Raw genomic sequence first — 25339 nt, 5'->3', positions numbered from 1 at the left:
CAATCAAAACAAAATCTGGCTGCTCTGAACAGGCTGTTTCACTCCACCTGCTGTTTCTACAGCTGAAGTGTAGAAGGACATAGGAATCACCAAAGCCGAAGGCCAGGATTCTGATAGAAATCTAAAATCCATGGATTTCAACACAAAGCACTGTGAAATTACTTGCATGTTATGTGTTTATTCCTACTGAAACCACCCATGAAAAATATGAGAAAGTTTTAAAACTTTAAAAGCTGTTGATAGCTTTTCCTGTCCAGAAACCTATCTTTGATAGCAGCATTAAGAGCTGGAATACGGTAGGGCTCAGGAATCCACCCATCTTCTCACCTCTAAAAGGGAGGAATAAACTAGTAAAACTTACCTTTGCTTCTCCAAAACTTCCCTTGCAAAAAAGAAGGACTCATGGGAGAAATTTCAGAGACTGAGACAAGTTGCGAGGAGGTATTTGGGGACTAAGAGGGTCTTTCAGTCTCATGCACATCAATCTTGGCACCAACTCAGACTCTGTCAGAGTGTACTGAGAAAAGAATAAATAAAACCATCATTCTCATCACATTGTGTCAACTTACAAGTCTCTCATCTGCTTTGGATGAACCCACTCGGTGGGGCAGGAGGTGAGAGACCAGGGAGACCTCAGAAGGCCACAGAAAACACACCAAACCATCCCCCACATTTCACACACAGCACCAGGCACTGAGAAGACACTTTGAATTGCTGGATATTTTTAGTGAATCATGAATAAAGAAAATAGTGTTTTAATAATAATTTAGACATTATAAAACATTAGTTTATTGAATGTTTACTATTCATCAGGTACTGTGATAGCACTTTAAATGCATTATCTAATTAAACTGTCACCCCGAAATCACACCGTTGGTAAAGGATTTGAGAAAAATTTAGACCCAGGAAACATTACATTTATTTTCTCTTATTCATTCCCAATCCAGAAAACTTGTGAGCTGTCCTCCCAGACTATCCCAAATCACAGAAAGAAAATTCTCCTAATATGCAGGGAGAAGTCAAAAAAAGGAAAGGTTATCCAGATAGGCCAAATAGAGTTCCAGGATGCCTGTATTCCAGAAAGGGTTCTCATTGTAACAGGGACACTAGAACTGCTACTTCTACAAGAAGTGCACAGACCCTGGGTTCTATCACACTTTGCAGATATCCAATCCTGCAATAAATTACTGAGGACATTTCTCCAGATTTAACTCCCTCCCTTCCCAAAAAAATGTCAAGACTGCCTGCCTCACATATGGTGGTCTTCATAATAGGCATTTCCATGAGCTTTAGGTTTAGGTAAAGAAAATTGATTTATGGCATTTTAAAGCATCCTTAATATTGCTCATTTTAAAATACTATTAGATACAAGCATATCTTGGGGACATGATTTCTAAGCTAACTTGTTTGGGCTAAGCAATTGATTCAGTTAAGTTGACAAAGACGCATGCACATATTTTGCAACAGTGTTTCCCAAAATACAGTATTTAATGTATTCTCCCTCAATTCTTAGTTTACTGCTGAGCTGTCCTTTGGTTCCTGACAAATAAATCTAATGGTAGAATTGATTTTCTTTCTAAAATGTTTATTTCCAGCTAATATTATTTGAACTTAGGTGGTACCAGTATGCATTCTACTCCCTAAGATTAGTAAAGGCCAGTTATTAAAAACCACAACTATTCAGAACAAGTAACATTTGTTTGTCTGTAATATGGGAGAAAGAGTAGAGGTTATGAAACAGATATGATAAAGTACATGAACTAATATGCTTCATGACTTAGAGAAAGGTGCCTGGGCCTTCAATCAGTCTGTCTATTCCTATTTTAGGGACTACTCTAGTAAGGTTAGGCATTTAGTACCTAAGGTTATCCTTCAGTTTCAGCAAGAAATTAGGAGCATTTTTTGGTAAACAAATTCTGGCAACGTGAGCTGCTGTCCCTAATGATAAACAAAAGTAAATATGAAAAGCAGGCACGAGACACCCACAAGCAGAGCCGTCTGTGCCTACTGGGGGGCATGCTGTGCATATATCAAGGGTCAGCAGGAATATTCTACATCATTCCAAACACAAAACAAAATAAAGCAGATGGTGTTCACTGCCCCCTGTTCAAGATCAAAGAAGAATTTGCACAGACTTAAAAAAAAAAAAAAAAAAAAACTGCTTAAAGGAGTAGGCTTAATTTATAACCTCCCTGCTCCAGAGCTCGCCTGCCAATCAAGCTCACTCTGAGACTCGAGACTTCAGCATGTAGTCTTCCAACTCCAGTTTGTCTTGCTGTGCTGATGCCAGATCAGCTCAACCTTTACCACAGTCCACAAACTGCAAGAAGTGGCAGAGGATCTTCTTGAATTTGAACTCTGGTGATAGTCAACTAAATAAATGCTATTTAAATAGCAGTAAGAATTACTGAGATCTGTCCCATACATTGTCTCCCTCTCTCTTTTTCTTTCTCTTTTTTTTTTTTTTCCTTTTGCACATGTCTGGGTTATAAAAGGGAGAATGGTGCATCTCTTGGGGAGACACTTGCCATCTCCCCTCTTCGGCCTTTCTATTTCTTCTAAGAAGAGTCGCCTACCTCTCCCGAAAGCCAGAAAGTTAAAGAGCAGGAATGCGGGTTCCCTCACTTTTACTACTGTTTCCTGATTGGTGAAAGCTGTCACTGATTGGGCCACAGTTCTACTGCGGGGAGCCAGGGCTTGGCCTTCTACGTTTGTGTCTTGTGGCCTCTGGATCTTTGGTTCTTGCTGGCAACAGTGAGTGCACATCTTCTACCAAGCTTCTTGGTCCCAGTCACAACTGAGCAAATAAGCAAAGCTTCCAGCCAGTGCAGAAGGCCACTGCTTTCTATACCCCTTGAAAAGGTTTGGGAGTGTAAGACATGCCTGCTCCTGGCTGGCGGAATGTTCCTCAGGGTCTCCTAGACGGGATACCCCCAAGCATTGGGTCCCAAGTCTTGATGAGGCTGGGAGTAAATTCCCATCTAAATTGCATTCCCCCATGCACATGACCGGGCATTTAGGAGAGATTTTGCAATCGCCCAGAGAGTAGCCCAAGCCTTTAATCACCATATTGTTAGTGATCATTATGCCTATGTTATCAACCAGAATCCTGAGAGATGAGAATTAGGCTCCCCTAAATCTGACGTTATCCAACTTTCTCACTAGGAGGAGGCAGTGAAGGGATCTGAACTCAGGCATTCTCATTCCAGATCCAAGCATCCCAAATCTCACATCATATCAGGCAATCAGGGCCAAGGTATAAGAAGCAGGGCAGGGAGATAGGGATGGGAATAGTGAAGCACAACATCCCATTGCTTCTAATTGTTTTTCCTGTGATTCAAGTCCCTGATTAAAACAGAGTTACTAATCTGTAAAATAAGACCTCAAAAGCACTGGCAACAAAGACAAAAATAAACAAATGAGATCATATCAAACTAAAAAGCTTCTGCACTGCAAAAGAAACGGTCAACAGAGTGAAAAGATAACCTATGAAACAGAAGAAAATATTTGCAAACTACTCATTTGACAGGGGATTAATATCCAGAATATACAAGGAACTCTGACATCTCAACACCAACAACAGAAAATTATTTTAAAATGGGCAAATCATCTGAGCAAACATTTTTCAAATGAAGACGTGCAAATGACCAACAAATATATGAAAAAAATGCTCAACACCTTTAATCATCAGGGAAATGCACATTAAAACCACAGTGAGATATCGTTTCACCCCAGGTAGGATGGCTATTATGAAAAAGACACACACACACAAAAAAAAAACAACAACAACAACAACAAAATAAACAAATCCTGGTGAGGATGCAGAGAAAAATAAACTCTTCTACACTGTTAGTGGGAATGCAAACTAGTATACTCATCATAGAGAACAGTATGAAGTTTCCTCAAAACTCTATAAAGAGAACTACCATATAATCCAGTAATCCCACTACTGAGAATTTATCCAAAGGAAAGGAAATCAGTGTATGGAAGAGAAATCTGGATCCCCATGTTTACTGCAGCACTATTCACAATAGCCAAGACATGGAATCAACCTAGATGTCCAACTACAGGTGAAAGGATAAAGAAAATGTGGTACAGATACATAGTGACATATTATTCAGCCATAAAAAAAGAATGAAATTCTGTTATTCAAGGCAACATGGATAGAACTGGAGGACATTACATTAAGTGAAATAAGCCAGGAACAAAAGTTAAACACCACATGTTCTCACTGATCTGTAGAAAGGAAACAAAGTTGATCTCATGGAATTAAAAGGTAGAACAGAGGATACTAGAATCTGGGAAGGGTGGTAGGGGGAGGGATAGGGAGATATTTTTTAAAGATACAAAATTACAGCTAGACAGGAACAATAAGTTCTAGTATTCTATACCACTGTAGGATAACTGTCATTAATAATAATATATTCTGTCCAGTAGCTAGAAGGAGAATATTGAATGTTCCCAGCACAAAGTAATGAAAACCATTTGAGATGACAAATATGCTAATTACCCTGATCTGATCACTATACATTATCTGTATCACTATGTGCCCCATAAATATGTACAATTTTTGTCAATTAAAAAAATAATTTTAGAAAAAAGATTTAAAAAATAAAATGGGTAAGGAAAATATTTTGAATATTTTGAAAAAAATTTTAAATTTTTTAATAAAAAACAATAAAATAAAATATTATTTTAGAGCAGTGGTTCTCAACCAGAAGTGATTTGGTGGCATCCCTCTCCCTGTCCAAAATCAGGGGCCATTTGGCAATGTCCTGAACCATTTTTTGTTGTTACGACTGGTGAATAAAGGACAGAAATGCAACTAAACATCCTGCAATCCACAGGACAGCTCCCAAAACAAAGAATTGTGACCCCAAAATGTCAATCATGCCAAAGTTGAGAAACCCTACTTAAGAGGCTCAGTGAAATATGGATACCAAATATAAATGCAGCATTGCATATAAATGTATACAGCATGAAAATGCATCAAGGCCTCAGATTGGTGAGAAGGGAAACCACTCTTGTAGTATGATTACTGCAACTTTGCCATAAGTCTTTTGTGGATCTATCAGTCTGGGCAAGTCATTACCAAAACTGTTAGGTGGAGGAAGCTTGTATTTGCCCTTCCCTATTCTATCTTCTCCCCTTTTTGAGGTCCTTAGCCCACCAGCATCTCCTACTCCTTCAGTCTCTGCTTGGAGACACTGTAACTTCTCCATGCCTGGATGCTGTCTTGTCCAGTTCCTAACCAATCCTGAGCAGGACGAGAGAAAAAAAGGATATTAATAGCCTTTGCCGCAGTAGAAAGTTCCTATAACTATTAAGGAATGCCTGTATTTTAGCTAGCTGCTTTATATATTGTAGCTCATAAATTTATAAACAATCGTATGAGGTAGGAATGATTTCAGTTTTAAAGCTGAGGAAATTAAGGCTCAGAGGGGTTAAGTAACATGCTTACTTTCTTAGAAATAACAAGAAGCCAACATTCACATCTGTTCTGTGTTAATTTCAAAGCACATCCTTATGCCACATTTAGTCAATACCTGACTTTCCTGTCCTAAAGTCATATCAAGTTGGGTACAAGGAATTTTTTAGATTTATATTTTAAATTACTGGAAATAAATCCACAAGCCAAATAAATTATCGGTGTCTTCTTTAGTCTGTGTTTTAGTTAGTATGCTTTGATTGCAAGTTACAGAAACCAATTCAATCTAGATAAAATAAATTGGGGTAATTTATTACAGGGATGTAGGGATTCCCACAAAAACCAAGGAGATAAAAAACTGCAAAGCTGTTACTGCATTTTCTCTTTTCTCATTCTCACTCCAGATCAACTTTCTCAGCTTTCTCTCCTCCTTTGATAGTAAGGAAATATAGTTTGGACGGGCTCTGCCTAAGTTTCTGAAGTAGGGCAAGGGCTGTCTAAAAATGGACAGTTTTCTCTCTATAAGACATACAAGATGCACCTTCCATAGAAGAGAATTTCAATTGAATATTTAAATGTAACCTGAGAGTAATCCTACTCATGGTTGCAGAGCTTTTTCTGTTTCATGATACTGCCTTGTTTATTCTTAACAAGAATGCCTGGCAACACAGAGAGATTTTAAAATGAGGATAAATTGACTAAAATTTTACTTCTAGGGTTTGAGATACACACAGATAGACATTTCAGTCAAAACTATCACATCACTTCCTGCCTTCTCTCCCATCTCACACTCAGATTGGCCTTCTAAGTTAACCTGCTTTTGGCTGTTGTAAAAATAAATGGAAATACCTTGGATGCCAACAAATGATGCTGAGAGATAGAATAAGTGCACTGAACAGAGGATATGTTGGGGCAAGTGAAGACACTTTCTCTTTCACCCTATAAAATGCAGATAGCAGACATCATAAAGCAGCTCTATTTTTAGCCCCTACCCATTACAGCTTTTAGTGAATAGTCTCTCTGTTGCCTTAAGCCATTCATCTTTGGAGAAATATGGCCCCATTTCTCTATTTATTTATCTCTTTGGAAATGGGAAAACATAAACTGTTGTACTGTAATAAATTTTCTCACTTTTAATAGTTCAAATGGTTGAACAGTAAAATGAAAGTCAAGCATTATTTTTTATTCCTTGGGTTTTTGTCATTTTGAGTATCCTTAGCACCATTTAATGTCATGATCCCTAAGAATGGCTTCAGTTCTATTCACTGTCTTCTGAAGATGTTTTTCTCAAACTTTAGATATTTAAAAGTGGACTAGAAGAGAGCCTAATCATCCTTTGTGTCTAGAAGTACAGAGAAAGCAAGTGTTTTTAGCTATCTAATTTCTAACCCACCCATGCAAATTTCAAAATGTAGAAAAGAAAAAAATAGGGAAGACTAAAATTATTCCAAAATAAAAATGTTTTCTAGGATAAGAGCTAAACAACCTCAAATTATTCTTAACATAAAACTTAATTGGAAAATACAAAGTTAACAAAATTTTAGATGCACCAAAGAACATGACACCTTTAGTGTCTTAGTGACACCTTTGCTATTCAAGCAGATATTTCATTTTCATATGAAGAGATCAGTTTTAGATTTATGTAATCCATCTGCCTCACCCTGGTTCCTGAGAATTATAGCACAAGAGATGTTTCAGATAAATGCATATCTCTATTCCTGGATAGAGCTTCTAACTTGAATCCTTGTCTCTTTTCCTATCCCAAATGAGCTGAGATGGGCAAGTTAGAAGGAAATCCAAAGGTTTTCTTCTTACCTTTGAAGTCAGCTCCACACCATGCAGTCTGCCTGTTTATCTTCCCTGAGCTTTTCCAGATTCAACGGGGAGTCTCAGGAGGAAAGTAATTGAAGAAGGAAAATAGAATGAAAGAGAGACAACCCCACAAAAGCACTCAGGCCAAAATACTTCCAAAAACACTAGCCAATAGCCACTGCCTTCCATCCAAAAAAAAAAAAAAAAAAGCCAAGATTTCCCACTCTCACCAATTGAAACCAGTGAGACTCAATTTCCTCACACTTTTATCAAACATCCCACCTACAATATCCAGGATGAAGAAGCAAAGAAAAGAAATGTCCATTCACTCTCCAGGTGGAATAATTTCCTATATCCCTATTTTCCCTGAATAAACCATAAAGCTTTAATGAATTGACCTATGTTCTGGCTAATATTTTCCCATGAGTTATGTCCAGTGTGCCATCAATATGACATCTCACTTAGTTTCAGCATGTCTGCCTTAGATTGTAGGCTTTCATTTCCTACTGGTTTGTAAATTACCTGGAGATAGAACTTTTGTCACCTGCAGCTCAGCAGTTAATAGCATGGACTTCGAAGCCAGACTATCTGGTTGCTAATGACGGGTCTTTCCTTTACTGATGGTGTGGTTTTGCTGCTTCACCTCCTTATGCCTCAGCTTCCTCATCTGTAAAACTAATGGAGATGTTGCTAGTAACTGCCTCGTGGCAAGGCAGAGAGGATCAAATGAGACAGTTTGTGTAAAGAACTTGAAGCAAGTCAGGGGTGCAGTGGCTCACACTTGTAATCTCAGCACTTTGGGAGGCTGAGTGGGGAGGATCACTTGAGCTCAGGAGTTCAAGACCAGCCAGAGTAACATGGTGAAACCCTGTCTCTACAAAAATCACAAAAACTAGGCAGGCATGGTGGTACCTGCCTGTGGTCCCAGGTACTTGGGAGGCTGAGGTGGGAGGATCGCTTGAGCCCAAGAGGTGGAGGTTACAGTGAGCTAAGATTGTGCCACTGCACTCCGGCCTGGACAACAGAACAAGACCCTGTCTCTAACAAACAAACAAAACCCTGGAGCACTATAAAACAAGTGAGTAGCAGTCACTTAATATTGGCTAGTATTATTTCCCTAGTATGTTGCACATAATGGGTACCCATTTAGTGTTGGATGAATGAATGAATCCTGAGAGGCATTTGAGTTCCTTCTCAGAAGAAAATCTGACATTATTGTGGAACATTATTCTATGGAACCCTTTTGTGGCTTGAGAAAAGCATATCCAGACAGAATGACATAATATACAAATCTTTCCAAACAAAAATTTTCAACTCATCCTAATAGATTCCACACTTCCCCTGTTGCTTCATTTATCACTGGTTAGGGACAAATAAAAAATTTTCTTTGAAGAAAACAGAAGAAACTCAGAGTTAGGGTGAAGAGAATGTGAAAAAGGAAAAGTCTGAGTCTTTCATAGGCTCTTTTCCCATTCCAGCCAGCCTGAAAAATTGTCTCCATCAGGGAAAGAAATGAGGTGCAGAGAAAATTAAGAATGCAAGTAGAAAGTTGATTTTGGTTTTACAGGCACTTGAGCAGTATCTCAAAAAATTTAGAGGCCTTTTAAAAGTACCTTCTCTTATTTATGGTTGCACTTCCTGAATGAAATATTGTCTGCATTAATCCATTCTGGAATTACAGGGCCTTTCTATGTTTGATGCCTCCAGAAACTTAGAACACAAACACCAACCAAAGAAAAATATATGGACAAACATAAATTAGACTTTTTCCCCCCACTGGGATGCATCCATGCATCATAGCTTATAAATTTAGATTATATCTCTACTGCCATCGTGTGATAGAATGGTTTTAGTGAAGATATCCTAAAAGTGAGTCAAAATTCAGAATACAAGGAGCTTTCAAGGAAAAAGGCTGTATGCTGCATTTGCCGGCCTTCCAAGCAACGTCACGCTTTCTGATTACTCGTGATCAAAGTAAGAATCAGGGAAGCACTCTCTGTGTCCATGCAGCAACAGATCAGGGAGGCAGAATGGAGAACACTGAAAAGAGCGGGACAATACCCAGCTATTCTTCAGTCATGTGTCATAAAAGTATGATCCTATTTTGCCTCACTCTAGATGTAAAAGCTCTAATTTTAGAATGATATACCCTCACCCATCCCCCAGGCTGTTTATCCCCCAGCCTAGAACTCTCTGTCCCGTAATGGGTTCAGGTCATGCCAAAGTCACTTTTCCCACCTATATTCTTGAATGGCTTCCTCCCCACTGGACTTGGGCATCCCCGTTCACATCCATTTTTCTTTGGTCACTTTCACCTCTGTCACATTGGAAATTTCTTCCATCACTTTGCATCACCTGGAAATCTGAGAAGGGTGTGTCCTACATCCTTTTACAAATCATGGAGTCGATTTTTGACCTGGCACTGAATACCGACTCTACTCATCCTCTGCCTGAATGTGCTGATTTCATGTTTCCTCGATTTTGGCATAACTGTAAAATGTGGAAAGCTTGCCTTTGGTGCCCCTCAATGTGCTCCCTGTTTTCCTTTTCCCAAGCCCTAACCATCCATTCCAGCCTTTTGCTACCCACAAAATGCCCTCTGGCTGCTCCTTCCTTCGACGACTCCAGCTGTTCTCTCTACTCCCCTTATCCCAAATCTGCCTCTCCACTCTTCTTATCAAGCCTGGCCTCAGAAATCTGTGTAAAGAAAAGAAGTTAACAAATTTCAAGTTGCTAATACAAACCGATGATGGATCTTCCATTTTATTCCTTCCATATTTGTGTCCATCAGAGGAAAATGGACTTAAATTAAAAAAAATATGTATCCAGTCATATCATGGGATAATTTTAGCTGTCGCTGTAACCTCCCACCTCCACACTTTCTAATCAGATTTTTCATACACATCCCCTGAGTCAGTGGCAGGTGTTACCTCCTGCAAGGAGTTGCCCAGAATATGAAGAAACAGAGGCTCACTATGCTTTTGAGCTTCTAAATAAATTTTGAAAAATTGTAGCAAAGGCTTGAGAGTCATGAATTTTTATTTCCAAACCTATTGGGATTCTTTTAGTTGAAAACTTAATACCTAAAAAATACAGAGCATGAAATGTTAGCTTCTTCAAATAAAAATGAAAATATATAAAGTGCCAAGGTCCACAATGATCAAGAGCAGATTTGCTGGGGAGAATGAAAGTTGGAGAGTAGGAAAAGAGGCATAAACTTTTCTGTGCATCTGTCAGTCCCATGCTGAGCTAGTGGAAAGAGGAAGGGAAGGAGGGGACAGAAGTACCACATACAACTGAGAAATTTCAGAACAAAGAGTCCCCATGACTTACATCCTACCTACCAAAGTAAAAACTGTTCCCTGCACCAGCACAGTAGGACAGAAATTGAGTATAGCTTAGAGCATCATGTGTTTTGGTATTTGGGAACTTAAGATAGAGCCCCCACAAGACATGAACAGCTTTTCATGGAGGCTTAGAAATAGGTTGAGAGAGAACCTATGGAACCTAAGAGACAAAGAAATGTAAATATGAAGAACTATGGCCATATGACAGAGAGTGAGCATAGATGTTTCAGTGGGTGTTGGTAGAAAAAGAGACCAGTGACCTACAGCCATTAAACCTAATAAATATCTCATCCAAGGCCATTATACCCAAGGCCCAGATGACCTTTTCAAAATCTAGATACCTCATAAACCCCTTCTTTTCCATCCACATCAAGACCCAGAATCTGGAGAAAGAGAATGAAAGGACATCCTGAATTGATTGGGTTTCTACCCGAAATAACATAGAAAACCTGAAAATGACAGAATTTACCTAGAGATAACTAGACTAATTAGGCAGAATGGGAGCTTGAGGTAGAAACTAGGTTGTTATACTTTTAAAAAAAAAAAAAAAAAGGAAGTTGTACTTACACTGTATATCTGGGCTTGTGGTCAGAACCAGAACCATCTGAGACAGTAAGACATTTGGGAAAGCCTGACTGCAGGTTGGAAACACTGGGAGACATACTAAGGTACTAAGGTACTAAGGTAAAGGACCTTCTTAGTGTCCTTTAAAGCTTAAAGGTAGCCTACAGTGCCTGCATGCTTGGTTGATTCAGCCTCCACATCTGCCTACTTATCAGGTTTACCTGCAGAATTGCACCTGCCATACACTTTCATTTATGCAACCTCATCAGCACAATAAAACCTCAACTAAGTGGAACACCAGGGAAACAAAAGTGTCTCACAAATTTAGCTTTCTGGTTAACTGAGGCTTATCCTGAATCTCAACACTTATTGTGAAAATTATCCTGAAAATTCCAGTCTACTTCCTTCGAGTCTTCAGGGTCATCATTCTAAGCATTGTTCAGGCCTTTTTCCTTTCTTCTCCATGAACAGATTTCTTAGTTTCCTCTGATTTTCTACAAACAACAAGATTCCATGGCCACTCTCATCTGCAAATGTCTGGCTTATCTGGATGTCTTTGAATAGTCACTGAAAATGGAGCACAAATTCCTAGGGTCAGTTGATATGAACAGGTTAAATATGGACTATCACTAAACACTGTAGTGTATTTCGTTAATTCGCTCCATGATCCCATGAGATTTGGGGTGACTACATCATGCCGGTGACTGAATCCCCTAAGTCAAGTGTTCCAAGTGTTCTTAACATTGAGTTCACGGGTGGGCTTCAGGGACATATGAAACATCTGAATGTGGTATGCAAAAAAATGTTATATGTATGCTTGTGTGTGTGTGTGTGTGTGTGTATGTATACTTATATGTGAATATGTGTTTCATCAGTTGCTCAAGAGGGTCCATGACCCAAAAAAGTTAAAAAAAAAAAAAAAGTGTGGCCTTGTCTTTCTCACATGCTACTGACAAGCCCAGATCTCTGCTCATTTATGCCTCTTAACTTAGGATTTGGAGAAGCTAGGAGAGTTTCACATCACAAGTTGGTGTACACTAGGATAAAAATGAAGGTGGAGACGTTTTTAACCTTCATTCTTTCTTGACATCTCTCTCACTCTTCAACCATACAATCTATATACATGCTTTAGTATCTTCATCCACATTATAAAGAAAGTTTTAGGGGAGGATAAAGAACTCTAGCATATCATGAAGTACCCACTTCCTGGTAGATATCACATATAACTTACAGATTATTAGGACATCTCACCTATGACTAAATCACTGAACTGTGGTAACCACACCCACAGTTTGGCATCTTATTCACAAGTATACAAACACCTCTTTATGTGCCATTGTTAAAGTCCAGAAATGTTAAATATATGGCATTTCTGTAAGTGTCTTCAGCTGAAAGGGAATGTAGAAATTATCTATATCAATCCCTTCATTTTATTTACAGGTCTAAGCTATGTCACAGGTGACCTTGGAGCCTTCTCTTCATAGTAAGCCCAGGGCTCTTCACCCTGTTCCAAGTAGTCCATTGGCCATGATTCATTGCCTCCTACTGATGCATTGATCCCTATATTATCCTTATGACACTTCAGCATATAGTTCAAACCCCTGGACCAGACCATTAGCACTCGTGGGAGTGGGTGTATAGGAGAGAATCTCAGCTGGTTCATTTTTCCCTCCACACAGAGACTGCAATGATTGTGAAAATGTGGAAATATGTGCTTTCTATCAGAAAGGTAGGGTCCACCTTGCCACCAACGGTAACCTGGATCTTGTGATTTTCAAATGCAAGGAAAAATTCCTTTTAGTCCTCCTGCCTGGACGTCTGAAGTGCACTACCTATCCCTGACAGCAACTGACAGGTTTGCACACTGTGCAGCGACCCTGTGTCCAGCTTCTGTCAAGTTGGGCTAGCATTGCAGTGACCAGATGTACACCAGGAAGACCACATGTTGAGAACTTTTCACTTCACTCCTGTTGAGAGGAGCATTAACATGTATGAACAGTACCCAAGAACAGAAGAGAGAGGACAATTAGTTCTGATGTCTCTTCATCAGGCTGACAAGCCAGAACTGGGGCAGGAGGAAGGGAGGCAGGGCTAGCAGATAGCCACTGTACTAAAACAGAAGAAAGAAGCAGAAACCTAGGAGTGGTGTCCCTGTTCCCTTGACTTTAACAGACACAGCAGAGTCTCAGACCTGGTGGTCATTGCCTGCTCTCTTGCCTTTCCATTGGTGTACCTTCCTGATATCAGCATAAAAACCCATCTACATACCTCCATGGAGCTCCAGGAAAGGACACTAGGAAACTATTTGCAAGAGTGCTACCAGGTCGGCGGGGACTCAGATTGAAGGTCTGGCTCTAGGACACTGGGATTATGGCTTTTGGACAAAGAGGAAAGTGATTAACTCACACAAAGGATCCCACTAAAGAGAGCATCCAGAAAGGCAGAGAGGACGCTGCAATAGGAAAGAACTGAACTGTGCAGGACCCAAAATCGGCCCCTGATACGAGGGTAGTTCTGGGTGGTGACACAGGCCATAGACAAGCTCCCTTGAAAATTTATTTGAAGTATTTTAAGAGAAATACAATCCCTGAGATCTGTCCTTAGATATCAGCTCAAGTCATGTTGCTAAAAGCTCTGCGATCCCCTGTAGGGCTTCTCTCCAGGTGAAGGAGCAATGGGGTCCTGGGGTATGAACAGAGTCCTCTGCTGAAAGAATATACTCACAATGATTTAAAAAATTTGGAAAGACCGTTACCCTTTACACAGTTCCCTTTTACCCGAAGCTATCAGCCCCTTTTGAAAGGCTCCCACCTTCTGTAGATCATTGCCTCAAAGATCTCCCCAGGCTCTTTTCCTGCCTGATCTCTTTAGTCAGCAAGCTCTAGGCTTTGCTTCCTACCCTATCTCTAAACTTTCCACCTCACTAGACACTGTGCCTGGGATGCTTCCTGCCATTCCCTTTTGCTGTACAACACACAGCTGCCACCTAGCCACAAGTCAGGCTGAACCCCAGGCCTCCTATAAACCCAGCAGAGCCTTTCAGACAAGATCAGAGGAACAGGGACAGGAAACTATAGGAGCCACTGAGAAGCACGACCACTGAACAAGTGAGTGAGCCACCAGAAACCCAAGATAGACGTAAAGAATCCTGGGAATCAAACTGTGCAAGTTATCAGAGTCAAAAACTGCAGTCATCATCAGTGGCAGCCAAGGGTATCCCAAAAATAGGTAAAGCCAGGGAAAACAAGCATAGCATAGAGAAGCATAGAGTACTCATTAAGCTAGGTCCTCAGCTGCCTGAACACACAGTCCCAATCCTTAGAATGGAGTTATCCACATTCAGTTAAGTCTTAAACATAATTCTGATACTTAAGTGTCTGTTTGGTTAAGCCAATTCAGTAATTAAAATAAATTAATCCTTAGACTTATGGATTCCAAGTAGTTACAAGCTTGACTGGTTTTATTTCCAATTGTTTATGAGATGCCAGACATGTGCATGGACAACGGCAATTAAGGAGGGCACCTATCAATCAGAATAGTCACCATGGACCTATCAAAACATGTGCTGGCTGGTTCACTGCTCCAGTATATTCCATCAGCTAAACACCACTCTAAGTATGGGACTCTAAAGAGATGCATCTCTTGCATGATGATTATACATTATGAGTTATCACAACTATTTATAACAGATGCATTATATGCCAGGAATTAATAATAATTCAATAATTCTCCTTTGCCATTAATAATTATCATAATTATTATAATAGCTATGAATTAGTAGATCTTTTATACGTGAAATGGCAATGGATTAGTGCATTTTAAGGGTCTTTTTTTAAAGGACCAATAGGGAAAACATTTGGAACATAAAACCGAGGGCGAATATTTGAGAGAGTAGGGATCTGTGTGCCATATGGGAAAACATGTTACTGACTTTAAATATAGGAACTAGCTGTGATCATTTTCATATTCTGATAAAATTCAAAGAAGCAGGAAAGTTTGCTCTTTATTTAATAAGACACCTTGGTGGGCATTTTGCTTGTGAAAGTGGGGGCTGTCTTGTGCTGGACTGAGTGGCTAAGACAGAGGGAAGACAAACGACTCTGAGTAATAAAGGAGTACTATTTGAGTTTTTGTTTGAACAACATGACAGGCAGGGGTGGAGGCTTTGAGTACCATAATGAAGAAGGTAGAGAAATGGATCTATGAAAAGAAAGCTTTAACTCACCAACCCACTAGCAGGCTGGGGCCTCAAGTGAGATATGATCAAAGAGAGATTCCTTTTAGTGGTGACCAGTTGATTTGGGGAAGAGTTTCAAGATATTTCTGATCTGTGCTATAATTCTTCTCAGTAGCCCCAAGATTTCAGTCTGAGACTCTTGGTGTTACAATGGTGGTGTTAAGGAGAAGCACAGGATGGGCAGTGTGTGATGTATGGGGTGGAGACATGACCTTCCCCACACACTGCCCCGCAAATACACTCTGTCACTGGGAACAGTGTCGGGATAGTAGCGTCTTATTGACGGAGGACTGTAGCTCCCAAAAGTCAGGTTATCGGTGGACAAGAGCTCAGACTTAAGATGGACCTGGGACTGATAGTGGAGAAGCAGGCTAAATATGGATCAATTCAAGAGCTGTATTTGTCAGGCTTCTCCAGAGAAACAAAGCCAGTAGGATAGATATAGATATAGATACAGATATATAGATATAGATATAGATATAGATATAGATATAGATATAGATACAGATATAGATATAGATATAGATATAGACATAGATAGATAGATAGCTATAGATATACATCGAGATAAAGAGAGAGAGATGCATTATAGAAATTGACTCATGTGATTATGGAGTTTGAGAAGTTCCACCATCTGCCATCTTCAAGCTGGAGAACCAAAAAAGCCAGCAGGGTAAGTCCTGAGCTGAGTCTGAAGGCATGAGAAGCAGGAGCACTGATGTCCAAGGGCAGGAGAAGATAGATGTCCCAGCTCAAACAAAGAGTGGGCAAATTTGCCCTTCCTTTGTCTTTCTGTTCTATTCAGGCCCTCAACAGATAGGATGATGCCGTCTCATGTCAGTGATCTTCTTTCCTCAGTCCATCAATGCAAATGCTAATCTTTTCTGGAAGTACCCTCATAGGCATACCCAGAAATAATATTTACCAGTCATCTGGGCATCCCTTAGCCCAGTCAAGCTGACCCATAAAATTAACCATTACAGAAGTGGATATGAGAAGGTCCACTCTTCCTGAAATACACTCAGAGATGGAGAATGGATTGGGAGTAGGTCGATGCTGCTGTGATGTGGACTGGGACCAGGCACTGAGAGGACATATGGGTACAATATGTACATATGAGAGAGAGACTGAGAGCCCAGAGTGCCTTTGCGGTATAAGGTGGCCAAACACAAATTAAAAGTGAAATCTGACAAATGGAGGATTTCAAGTGCTCATCAAAAGACATTCTTTCACTGAGAGCCTTTTACAGAATTCAATCATACCTAAAAATGGAAGCAAAGCAAGCACTGAAGAAAAAAAAAAAAAAAAAACTTCCTGTGTCCACATGATAAGATATCAGGGCTTTCCAGGAAGACTAGAAATCCTAGGCCCATAGAATACTAATGTGGAAAGCAGCTATCAAAATGGCTGACAAAACCCTGGTAAGTGGCACATACAAGCTGAACGCATATAAGAAAGGTATGTAACAGCTTTGGACTTAAAAAAAAAATAGAGACATGAAATTAAATGAAACGCTGCTGGAGCATAATGTCATAACTGCAACCAAAGCTGCCTCAACTTCTCTGTCACCTGCAAGACTACTTCCTGGAGGTCTGTTCTGTAACCAACCAAAAGTAAATAAATAAACTAGGACTGAACCTGTATATACAAGAGAAGACAGAGTCTTTGTGTCTGTGTGTGGGTGTGCATGCACAAAAATAAAATGTAGAAGCACGTAAATATATTTGCAAGTCAGAATGTTGTTCCTGTTGGTTTTTATGTAAATTTTCTCCTTTATTCATTCACTCAATTAACATGTATTGAACACTCAGTAGGTGCCCGGCACTCTCCTGGGCAGCTTCTCATAGGCACAATTATTTCTCAGAACTCTGCAAGGTGTACAAACCCTCTTTTTTCCAGACAGAAAAACCAAAGCTCAGTGAGATTAAGTGACTACCTACTGTTGCAGCTACTAAGCGGCTGAGGATTTAGAGCCAGGTCTCCTGATACAGGGGACGGCAACTTACATGCAAAGGACTTTGGGCTGCAGCCTGCAGGGCAACAATACTCAGCTTCTTTCAAATGATTCCAAATTCAAAACCCTTTCCACAGAACCAGAGCTGCCTAAGTACAAAAATTATATACTATGTTTAAGAGCTCATTTAAGAAACATTTGTGAAATGCCATCTATGTGGCAGGCATACATTTTAACGTCAAGTTCTTATTCTCAAGTTGCTCATAGAGAAAACATAAGAAAAAATTAAAATAAAATAATAAAAATGAGCATGGTGTACTAGGCTGAATAACAGAAGTGCTAGAGACAGTATTGACCAAAGTTGACACGATAACTTTAGCTCAGGGGTCAAGAGGGAAAATTACTCATTGAAAACAGTTACAGAAAAGGTGACAATTAAGTTCAGTCTTGATCGAAACATAGGAATTTCCAAAGAGGACCCCAGAAAATATTTTAGGGAGAGGAAAAGCCTTGGTAAAGGCAGAGATGTGTGAAAGCTCTGGGTTGGGAGAATTGCAAGGAGTATTGCTAGGGTGAGATGTGGTGTGAGGAGTGAGATGTGGTGTGAGGGGTGTGACGGGGAATGAGGCCGGTGGAGCAGCTGGGGCTTATGTAAGTGAGGAATCTGAGACATGTATTGAGACACTTTGGATCACTTGGAGCTTGTTTTCGGATGGATCTGAAGGCTGGAAGTAGGTGATTTCTTCCCACATAGGGGCTCACAAACCTCCTGGTAAAAAATGCTTAAACCCTGTCCCCTGTTGGGGTTTGGACATGTGCAAGCATGATTGATATGACCTCAAAAGACAACAGATGGAATAAAGACACTAATAAAGAAGTTTCCATTAAGGAATGAGGAGGCTGGCTGAGTCAAACAGCGCAGTCTGAGGACCAGAGTGGAGTGGGAATCTGGACTTGGTGAGGCGGCCTCTTTCAAACTCTGGTCTAACCCAGGCCTCCAGATCAGCCGGAGCCGTGTTCATTAATTGAAAGGACTGGACCATATATTTATGAGAGTGCACAAACTATTCTGGAAGTTTGTTCAAGTGAATAAGATGGAGGAACAGGTGTTCAGGATTAGAGAGACTTGCTTTTCATTGTTGTATCATTTCATACTGCTGGGATTTTTTTGTTTTTAATCACATACCTGAAGTAGTTATTCTAAAACTTAAAAAAAAATTATACTTAAAAGAAAAGTTGTATCACTTACTAAAAATATTTAAGGCCCAAACAACACCAGTATTGAACAATTTCTGAATAAAACAGAAGAAACACCTTTCTCAGTGCACAAGGGCCTTTCTAGGTGTTGAATGGTTTCCTGCACTAGGTTGATTAAAATCTCAGCAGTGGAGCAGATATTTCAGCTCCCCTAGTGAAGACAGTGTCAAGAACAGGGTTCAACTCAGAGCAGTGCTTCTGAAGCCCATCAGAGACAGAGAGAAAGAGAGAGTGTGTCTTATAGTTATTTCCAGCAGGAAGCACAAGAGTTTTCTGCTGTAAAACTTTTGCATTTAGTCTACCTTGCTGGAGGATTCTAAGCAAGTGTCTCCAGAAAGGATCACTTTCCGTTTTAGTCTGAACAAGGAAAGGGGTATTTAGCATGTGCTGTGGGTGTAAGGAGGAACAATAAATGCTGCATGGTGGTAGGAAGCAGAGAACATCATCAGGGGCCCTCCGGGTCTGCAGGCTGCTAGGCAACATCAAGGGGAAAATAGTTCCAGCTGAGAGCAGTATCTCCTGGAGTCTGTCAGATCTGCGGGACTATAGGTCCTGCCTTAGGAAACAACAGTGGTAAATAATAATCGAGAGTGATTTGCATGCACTTGGAAGCCCTGCTGGAGGCTCTCAGAAATGAATAGGGGAAAGTCTGGTTTGGGGGTGAGCATTATAGAGCATACAATAAAGCCAGTCAGGACTCAAATAGTCACACAAATATTAACAAAACTGCACCAGCCTCAAGAAAAAAACTATGGCTTTGCTCCTTAGGACAGAGTTTTTCTGCTTTTTTCTTCTTTAAAAAAATGGTAGATAATTCAAGACTGGCACCTTGAATGTACCCTATTTTCTTTTTTCTTTTTTTTTTTCTTTTTTTGGGGCGGGGGATGGCGTTTTGCTGTTGTTGCTTGGCTGGAGAGCGATGGCGTGATCTCGGCTCACTGCAACCTCCACTTCCTGGGTTAAAGCGATTCTCCTCCCTCAGTCTCCCAAGTAGTAGGGATTACAGGTGCCCACCATCACGCCCGGCTAATTTTTAGAATTTTTAGTAGAGATGGGGTTTCATCATGTTGGCCAGGCTGGTCTCAAACTCCTGACCCCAGGTGATCCACCCACCTCAGTCTCCCAAAGTGCGAATATACCCTATTTCTTAAGTGCTATGAACCATTAATAAGTTTGGCATCTTTTTGGTAATAATTAATTACCCATGGGATCTCAACAACTGATGGGAAGCACCAGGGTACAAAACATCATAGTTAGAAATGACTTTTACCAGTTAGAAATGTGTTCAGCTTGAAACTGGTAATCAGGAATAAACTTGGGGATGTGATACGGTTTGGATATTTGAGTCTCATGTTGAAATGTGATCCCCAATGTTGGAGGTGGGACCTGGTGGGAGATGTTGGGTCATGGAGGCAAATCTTGATGACTTAGTGCCATCCTCATAGTAACGAGTGAGTTCTGGCTCTGGTAGTTCATGCAAGAGCTGATTGTTTAAGAGTGTGACACCTCCCTCCCTTCTCCTTACCTCTCTATCTCTCTATCTCTTTCTCTCTCTCACTCTGTCTCTCACCATGTGACATGCCTGCTCCCCTTCTGCCTTCAGCCATGAGTAAAAGTTCCCTGAGGCCCTCAACAGAAGCAGATGCCAGCATCACACTTCTTGAACGGTCTGCAAAATCATGAGCCAAAATAAACCTCCTTTCTTTATAAATTACTCAGCTTCCAGTATTCCTTTACAGTGACGCAAAACAGACTAACACAGGGTGTCTGTGGAAAATTCTCAAAATGCTATCAGGGGATGTCTGGATTCTGCGAATTCTGCCTCCTAAATATTTTACCTTCTATCTGTCCCTTCTCTTCTCAACCTCCAAGGCCGGCACCATTACTGCCAGCTCCATGTGACAAAAACAACCTCTCTGGAAGCTACACATATAAGATTTATAGTTCTTACATAAAAATAAGTCCAGCACTGGCTTTATGACTCACAGTAACCATGGGGATCCAGGCTCTTTCCATTCTGATTTTGTGCTGTATGACAGACTGGTTGCAAAGATGCCCATTACCATGGCTTCCATCCTGGAACACAGGTCCATTAATCTGAGTTGGTCATGTGACTTGTTTTGACCAAGAGAATATGGCAGAGTTTCTTTGTGTGATTTCTGAGCCATATCCTCAAGAAGTCTTGCAACATCTGCCCTCACTTTTCTGCCCTGAAACAATCATGTAAGGATGTCCTAGTCTCCTAGAGAAGGAGAAACCAGATGGAAAACAAGGCACCATACATATGATTGAAGCCATCCAGGACCAGCCACATAGATGACCCTATGGCAAGACTTGCAGAAGAACCACTCAGCTTAGCCCAATTCAGAAGGCAGAATTGTGAGGAAATAAACGGTAGTTGCTTCGAGCCACTAAGCTTTTGATGATTTATTGCACTGCAATAAACAAATGAAATACCATCCTTTGTGTTTTTCTTCTATTCTCATGACCAGCAAGATGGCTGCCACATCAAAATCATATCCCAGGGAAAAGAAAGAAGGATAAAGGGCAAAAAGTTAATGCCAGTCAAGTCTATCCTCTTTAAAGCACTTCCTATCAGCTGCACCCAGTAATTTCTGCATATAACTTGTTGGTGAGTATTGGGCCACATGCTATAAAGGAGTCTGAGGAAGTGAACGGGGCACACTACCACCTGAAAAAAGTTGGGAGGTGGATGGATATTCAGTCTAGCAATGAGTACCAGATCAGATCACTGCTATTGGCAAAAAGAGAATCCCCTGAAGGGCTTGTGCATGGAAATAATGCGATCAGAGCTGCATTTCAGAAGGGTATCTCTAGGAGATGAATGATCAGAGGGGGCCAGATCAGAGACAGAGAGATCAGTTAGGAGGTTGACATATTAGTCTTAGCAAAAGATGAAGATCTAACTAAGGCTGTGACAATGGGAATGGAGAGAAGAGGATGTTTGAGGGGAAGCTTCAAACTTGTTTGATGTGAGGAGTAAGGAAGTTTCTACCTGGCTGGGGTGAGTCAGTGAATGGTAGAGCTAAAATGATCAAGATTAATAATACGAAAGGAGAATCCTGTCTGAAAGAAAGACAAGGAGTTCAGTGTATTACAAACACAGAGTTGATTCTTGTTATTTATAGTAACTATATTCTATAGTCACTGCGAATGCTGCATTGTGAATACTGAACCATTGCTCCTGAAGGAAATACAGGGGTAGGTTCTGAGAAGCCTCTAGTCAAAATATTTTCCATCAGTTCATCAATACATAACATTGTGTTATGTGTGTTTTTGTTTAAAGGCATCTTGTTTAATATAGACTGTTGATTCATTAACATTAAATTCACAGCCAGCCTCACTATAGCTCATGCCTGAATGAAGCTTATCTAACATATGTATTTTCTCCATAAGGCACATCACAGCATCCTAGTGCTTAGAAACACTAGACAGCACTTCAGCACTATGATTGGGGGCCATTTTAAACAGTGAAATAACCAAGGAAAAGCATAAAATGCAAAAAAACAAAAAAAACCAAAAAAAAAAAAAAAAAAAAAAAAAAAAAAAAAAAAGTGGCACTCAATGGACCGCAAAAAGAGCACTTACTTACAGTGTGAGAGCTGAAACGCAAAGTCAGAGCATTACTTTGTTCAGCCTCAGCTGGGAATGTGCTATCAGGTGACTCAAGTTTTTCTCACTCTATGCATGGCCACAAATGACCACAAAAGCATCTTACATATTGATTTGGGGATTACAAATAAATTTTACCTAGTAGGCACATTCCAATTGCAAAATTTGCAAATAATGAGGACTGAGTAACTTGAGCTGCCCACAGGGTCTCCAAAAAGCAATCGAATATACCAGTCTGGAGGCAGGAGATGTAAGTCAGATGGGTAACACCTCTGCCCAAAGCCCAGCAATGCTTCCCTGTCACTATGAGCAACAGCCAAAGTCCTTGTCACAGCTCATAGGACCCTAACATGATCTACTCACCCCACATTTCCATTTGATCTTATTTCCTACTTTTCCTCCCCAGAATTACTCTGCTCTAACCACACGCTTGTCATGTCCTTGAACATGTCAAGAATACAACTCAAGGAATTTGCACTGTAGTTCCCTCCACGTGGATGTTCTCCCCACAGGGAACTGCACGGTTTACCCCCTTGGCTCCTTCAGAGTACTCAACTGCCATCTTCTCGATGAGGTCTACCCAGACCGCCCTATCTACACTTGCAATATCCCCCTGCCCGAGATGTACGCAGTCCTTCCAATACTGCCCATCCTGCTTTGCGTTACCGTACTTATAATGTACTACATAATTTTCTTATTTTGATTATTGCATATTGTCTTCCCCCATTTCCACCCAGCTACCAGACTGCAAGCCCTATGAAAGCAGCAATATTAGTATGATCTGTTCAGTGTTATATCCCCAGAACCTAGAATAGTGGTGGGCACATTCCAGGTTCTCAGAAATACTTGTTAAATGAATGAATACGTGAATGGAGGAATTATGAATTGGGCATATAGACCACATTTAATCCACACATAAATACAGGCAAGACCACTCACAGTGAGTAAACTAAGACTCACTGTGTTTACTCAGGTGGTTGAGGACAGAACCCCTGGGAATGCCATGCGAAAAATGAAGCAAGGACAATGAGCCAAGAAAGGAAGCAGCATGCAGAAAGGGACCAAGTGTGAGGTTCAAAGCCAAGGGAATGGGGATTATCAAAGAGGGAGACTTGAACAGTGTAAAATATCACAAACAGGCCAAGCACAATGGCTCAAGCCTGTAATCCCAGCACTTTGGGAGGCCGAGGTAGGTGAATCACCTGAGGGCAAGAGCTCAAGACCAGCCTGGCCAACATGGCGAAACCCCATCTCTACTAAAAATACAAAATGAGCTGGGCATGGTGGTGCGTACCTGGAATCCCAGCTACTTGAGAGGCTGAGGCAGGAGAATCGCTTGAACCCAGGAGGCAGAGGTTGCAGTGAGCCAAGATCGCACCATTGCACTCCACTCTGGGCAACAAGACCGAAACTCCACCTCAAAAAAAAAAAAAAAAAAAGAAAAGAAAAAATCACAAACAAGTAATTGAGTTGAGAAAGGAAATCTGTTATACATTTATGTGAAAAACAAATTGCTACACATCTTCTACATGCCAGGCATTGCAGGCACCGGGACAAGCAATGCAAAGATCAGGACTCTAATGATAACGTCAATGCTCCACCCAGGACCCCGGGGTTAACTTTCTGCCATTTTTGCACACCACCCACCTTCGGTATACCTCAGCAGTAAGGACACCCCTCCAGCTACTCAGAAGCTTGTCCATACACACTCACACATAGAAGAGCTGGAATCCTAGGAATTTACTTCCCCCAGGGCAGCCCTTGACCAGTAACCATAGGTATTGGGATACTACAGTCCAACTCCCTGGCCTTCCATGGGCAATTCCAAGGTGTAACTTATATTCCAAAGCTTCCCTTCAGGGTCAGGCTGTAGCTACTGCCCCCAGGATGTTGCCTGAGGACGCCCTCTTGCTGGGTTTCCTCCCTTCCATTGTCCTGCACCTCTACTCCTTACCAGGCTCCACAGGAGCCCTTCCTTAATATATCACTTATGCATGAATCCTAATGTTAGTCCCTGCCTCTGAGGCCTTCAGGTGTCCAGTCTCTAGAAAGGGAGATGGTCAAGAGAAGAGAAAAACACAGTGGGAAAGAATGTGAAAAACACATGGTGCTGGAAGGGAACATGGGAAGGACCCAAGATCAAGACACCCAGGACTCGAGAAGGCTTCCAGGAGACAAGGGAGGCTGTGCTGAGGCAGGACAGACGAATAGGAATCAGTCCAGCAAAGGCAGAGGGCATTTGTGACAGAGAAGGCAATCAGTGTAAAGATCCTGAGAAGAGCAACAGCCGAGCTTAGGGAAATTGCAAACAGATCAGTATGGCTGGAGGGCAGGACACCAGAAGGGCTGGGCAGGCCATAAGACCACAGGTGGGCACTGGCCACTTCAAATGGCTTAGTAAGCCAGGCTGGGGGATTTGGAGCATCCTGACAGCCTTGAAGTGCCTTTGAGCATCCCTTTGGAAGCAGTAAAAAGAACGGATTAACGCGGGGCAACATAGGAGACAAGAGGACCCATTAGAAAGCTGTTGAAGTAATTCAGTCATGAGACAACAGTGGCCTGAAATAAAGTAGCAGAAGTGGGGCCAGAGAGAGGAAAAGGATTATAACTGAGAGATCAATTGTGATATCAGGAGGGCAAGGCCAGTGAACTGGGCAAGGCAGAAGGCAGACAGAGTAGGTGGGCAAGTTATGTGCAGTAAAGAGGTGGAGATGATGAATAGAGACTATTTTTGAGCAGCTTAACCATAGGAAGAGGGAAATAATTCAGTGTCAAAAAAGGGTTTTGCAGGGGCTGAAGGGGACAGGCTTTAAGATGAAAGAGAACTGGAACTCATTTATAGAGTTACAAGGAAAGTGAGATCCACCCTTCAAAGTTTCTGCCCATTTCTCTCTCTGCCTTTCTCCCTTTTACTTTCCTTTTTACTTAGATGAAGACTTGTTGTTATGTTATCCTTAAGATGGGCACAATAAATTCCAGCAGCAAGAAGATACCAGGACATAAAAACTATATACTTCAGAAGTTCAGACTTAATTCCTGTTCATATATTGCATTGGATAAAATTTGCTTTTCCAGTCCAGCCCTGGTAAAAAGGCCACAATGGCACA

At 41.0% G+C, this 25339-nt stretch overlaps 1 long non-coding RNA gene across 5 annotated transcripts in view; it reads right to left on the bottom strand.

Annotated features, from left to right (window-relative positions):
- The window catches only part of LOC108542824 (uncharacterized), a 97619-nt gene that overhangs the window by 71584 nt on the left and 696 nt on the right, over nucleotides 1-25339 (bottom strand). For 3 of the 5 annotated variants that reach the window (XR_001889378.1, XR_001889376.1, XR_001889380.1), the window contains exons 2-3: nucleotides 7763-7915; nucleotides 362-517 (exon numbers count right to left, since the gene is read on the bottom strand). This is a non-coding gene — a long non-coding RNA (uncharacterized LOC108542824). Of the gene's footprint in view, nucleotides 1-361; nucleotides 518-7762; nucleotides 7916-20124; nucleotides 20164-25339 lie in introns of those variants that run through there. The other 2 variants (XR_001889377.1, XR_001889379.1) reach the window with 2 other exon arrangements.

Source organism: Rhinopithecus bieti, unplaced genomic scaffold (genome assembly GCF_001698545.2).
Source record: "Rhinopithecus bieti isolate Rb0 unplaced genomic scaffold, ASM169854v2 scaffold_23283, whole genome shotgun sequence".
NCBI lineage: Eukaryota > Metazoa > Chordata > Mammalia > Primates > Cercopithecidae > Rhinopithecus > Rhinopithecus bieti.
Note: the sequence above shows the minus strand (reverse complement) of the source record. Positions and strands in the feature narration are given on the sequence as shown.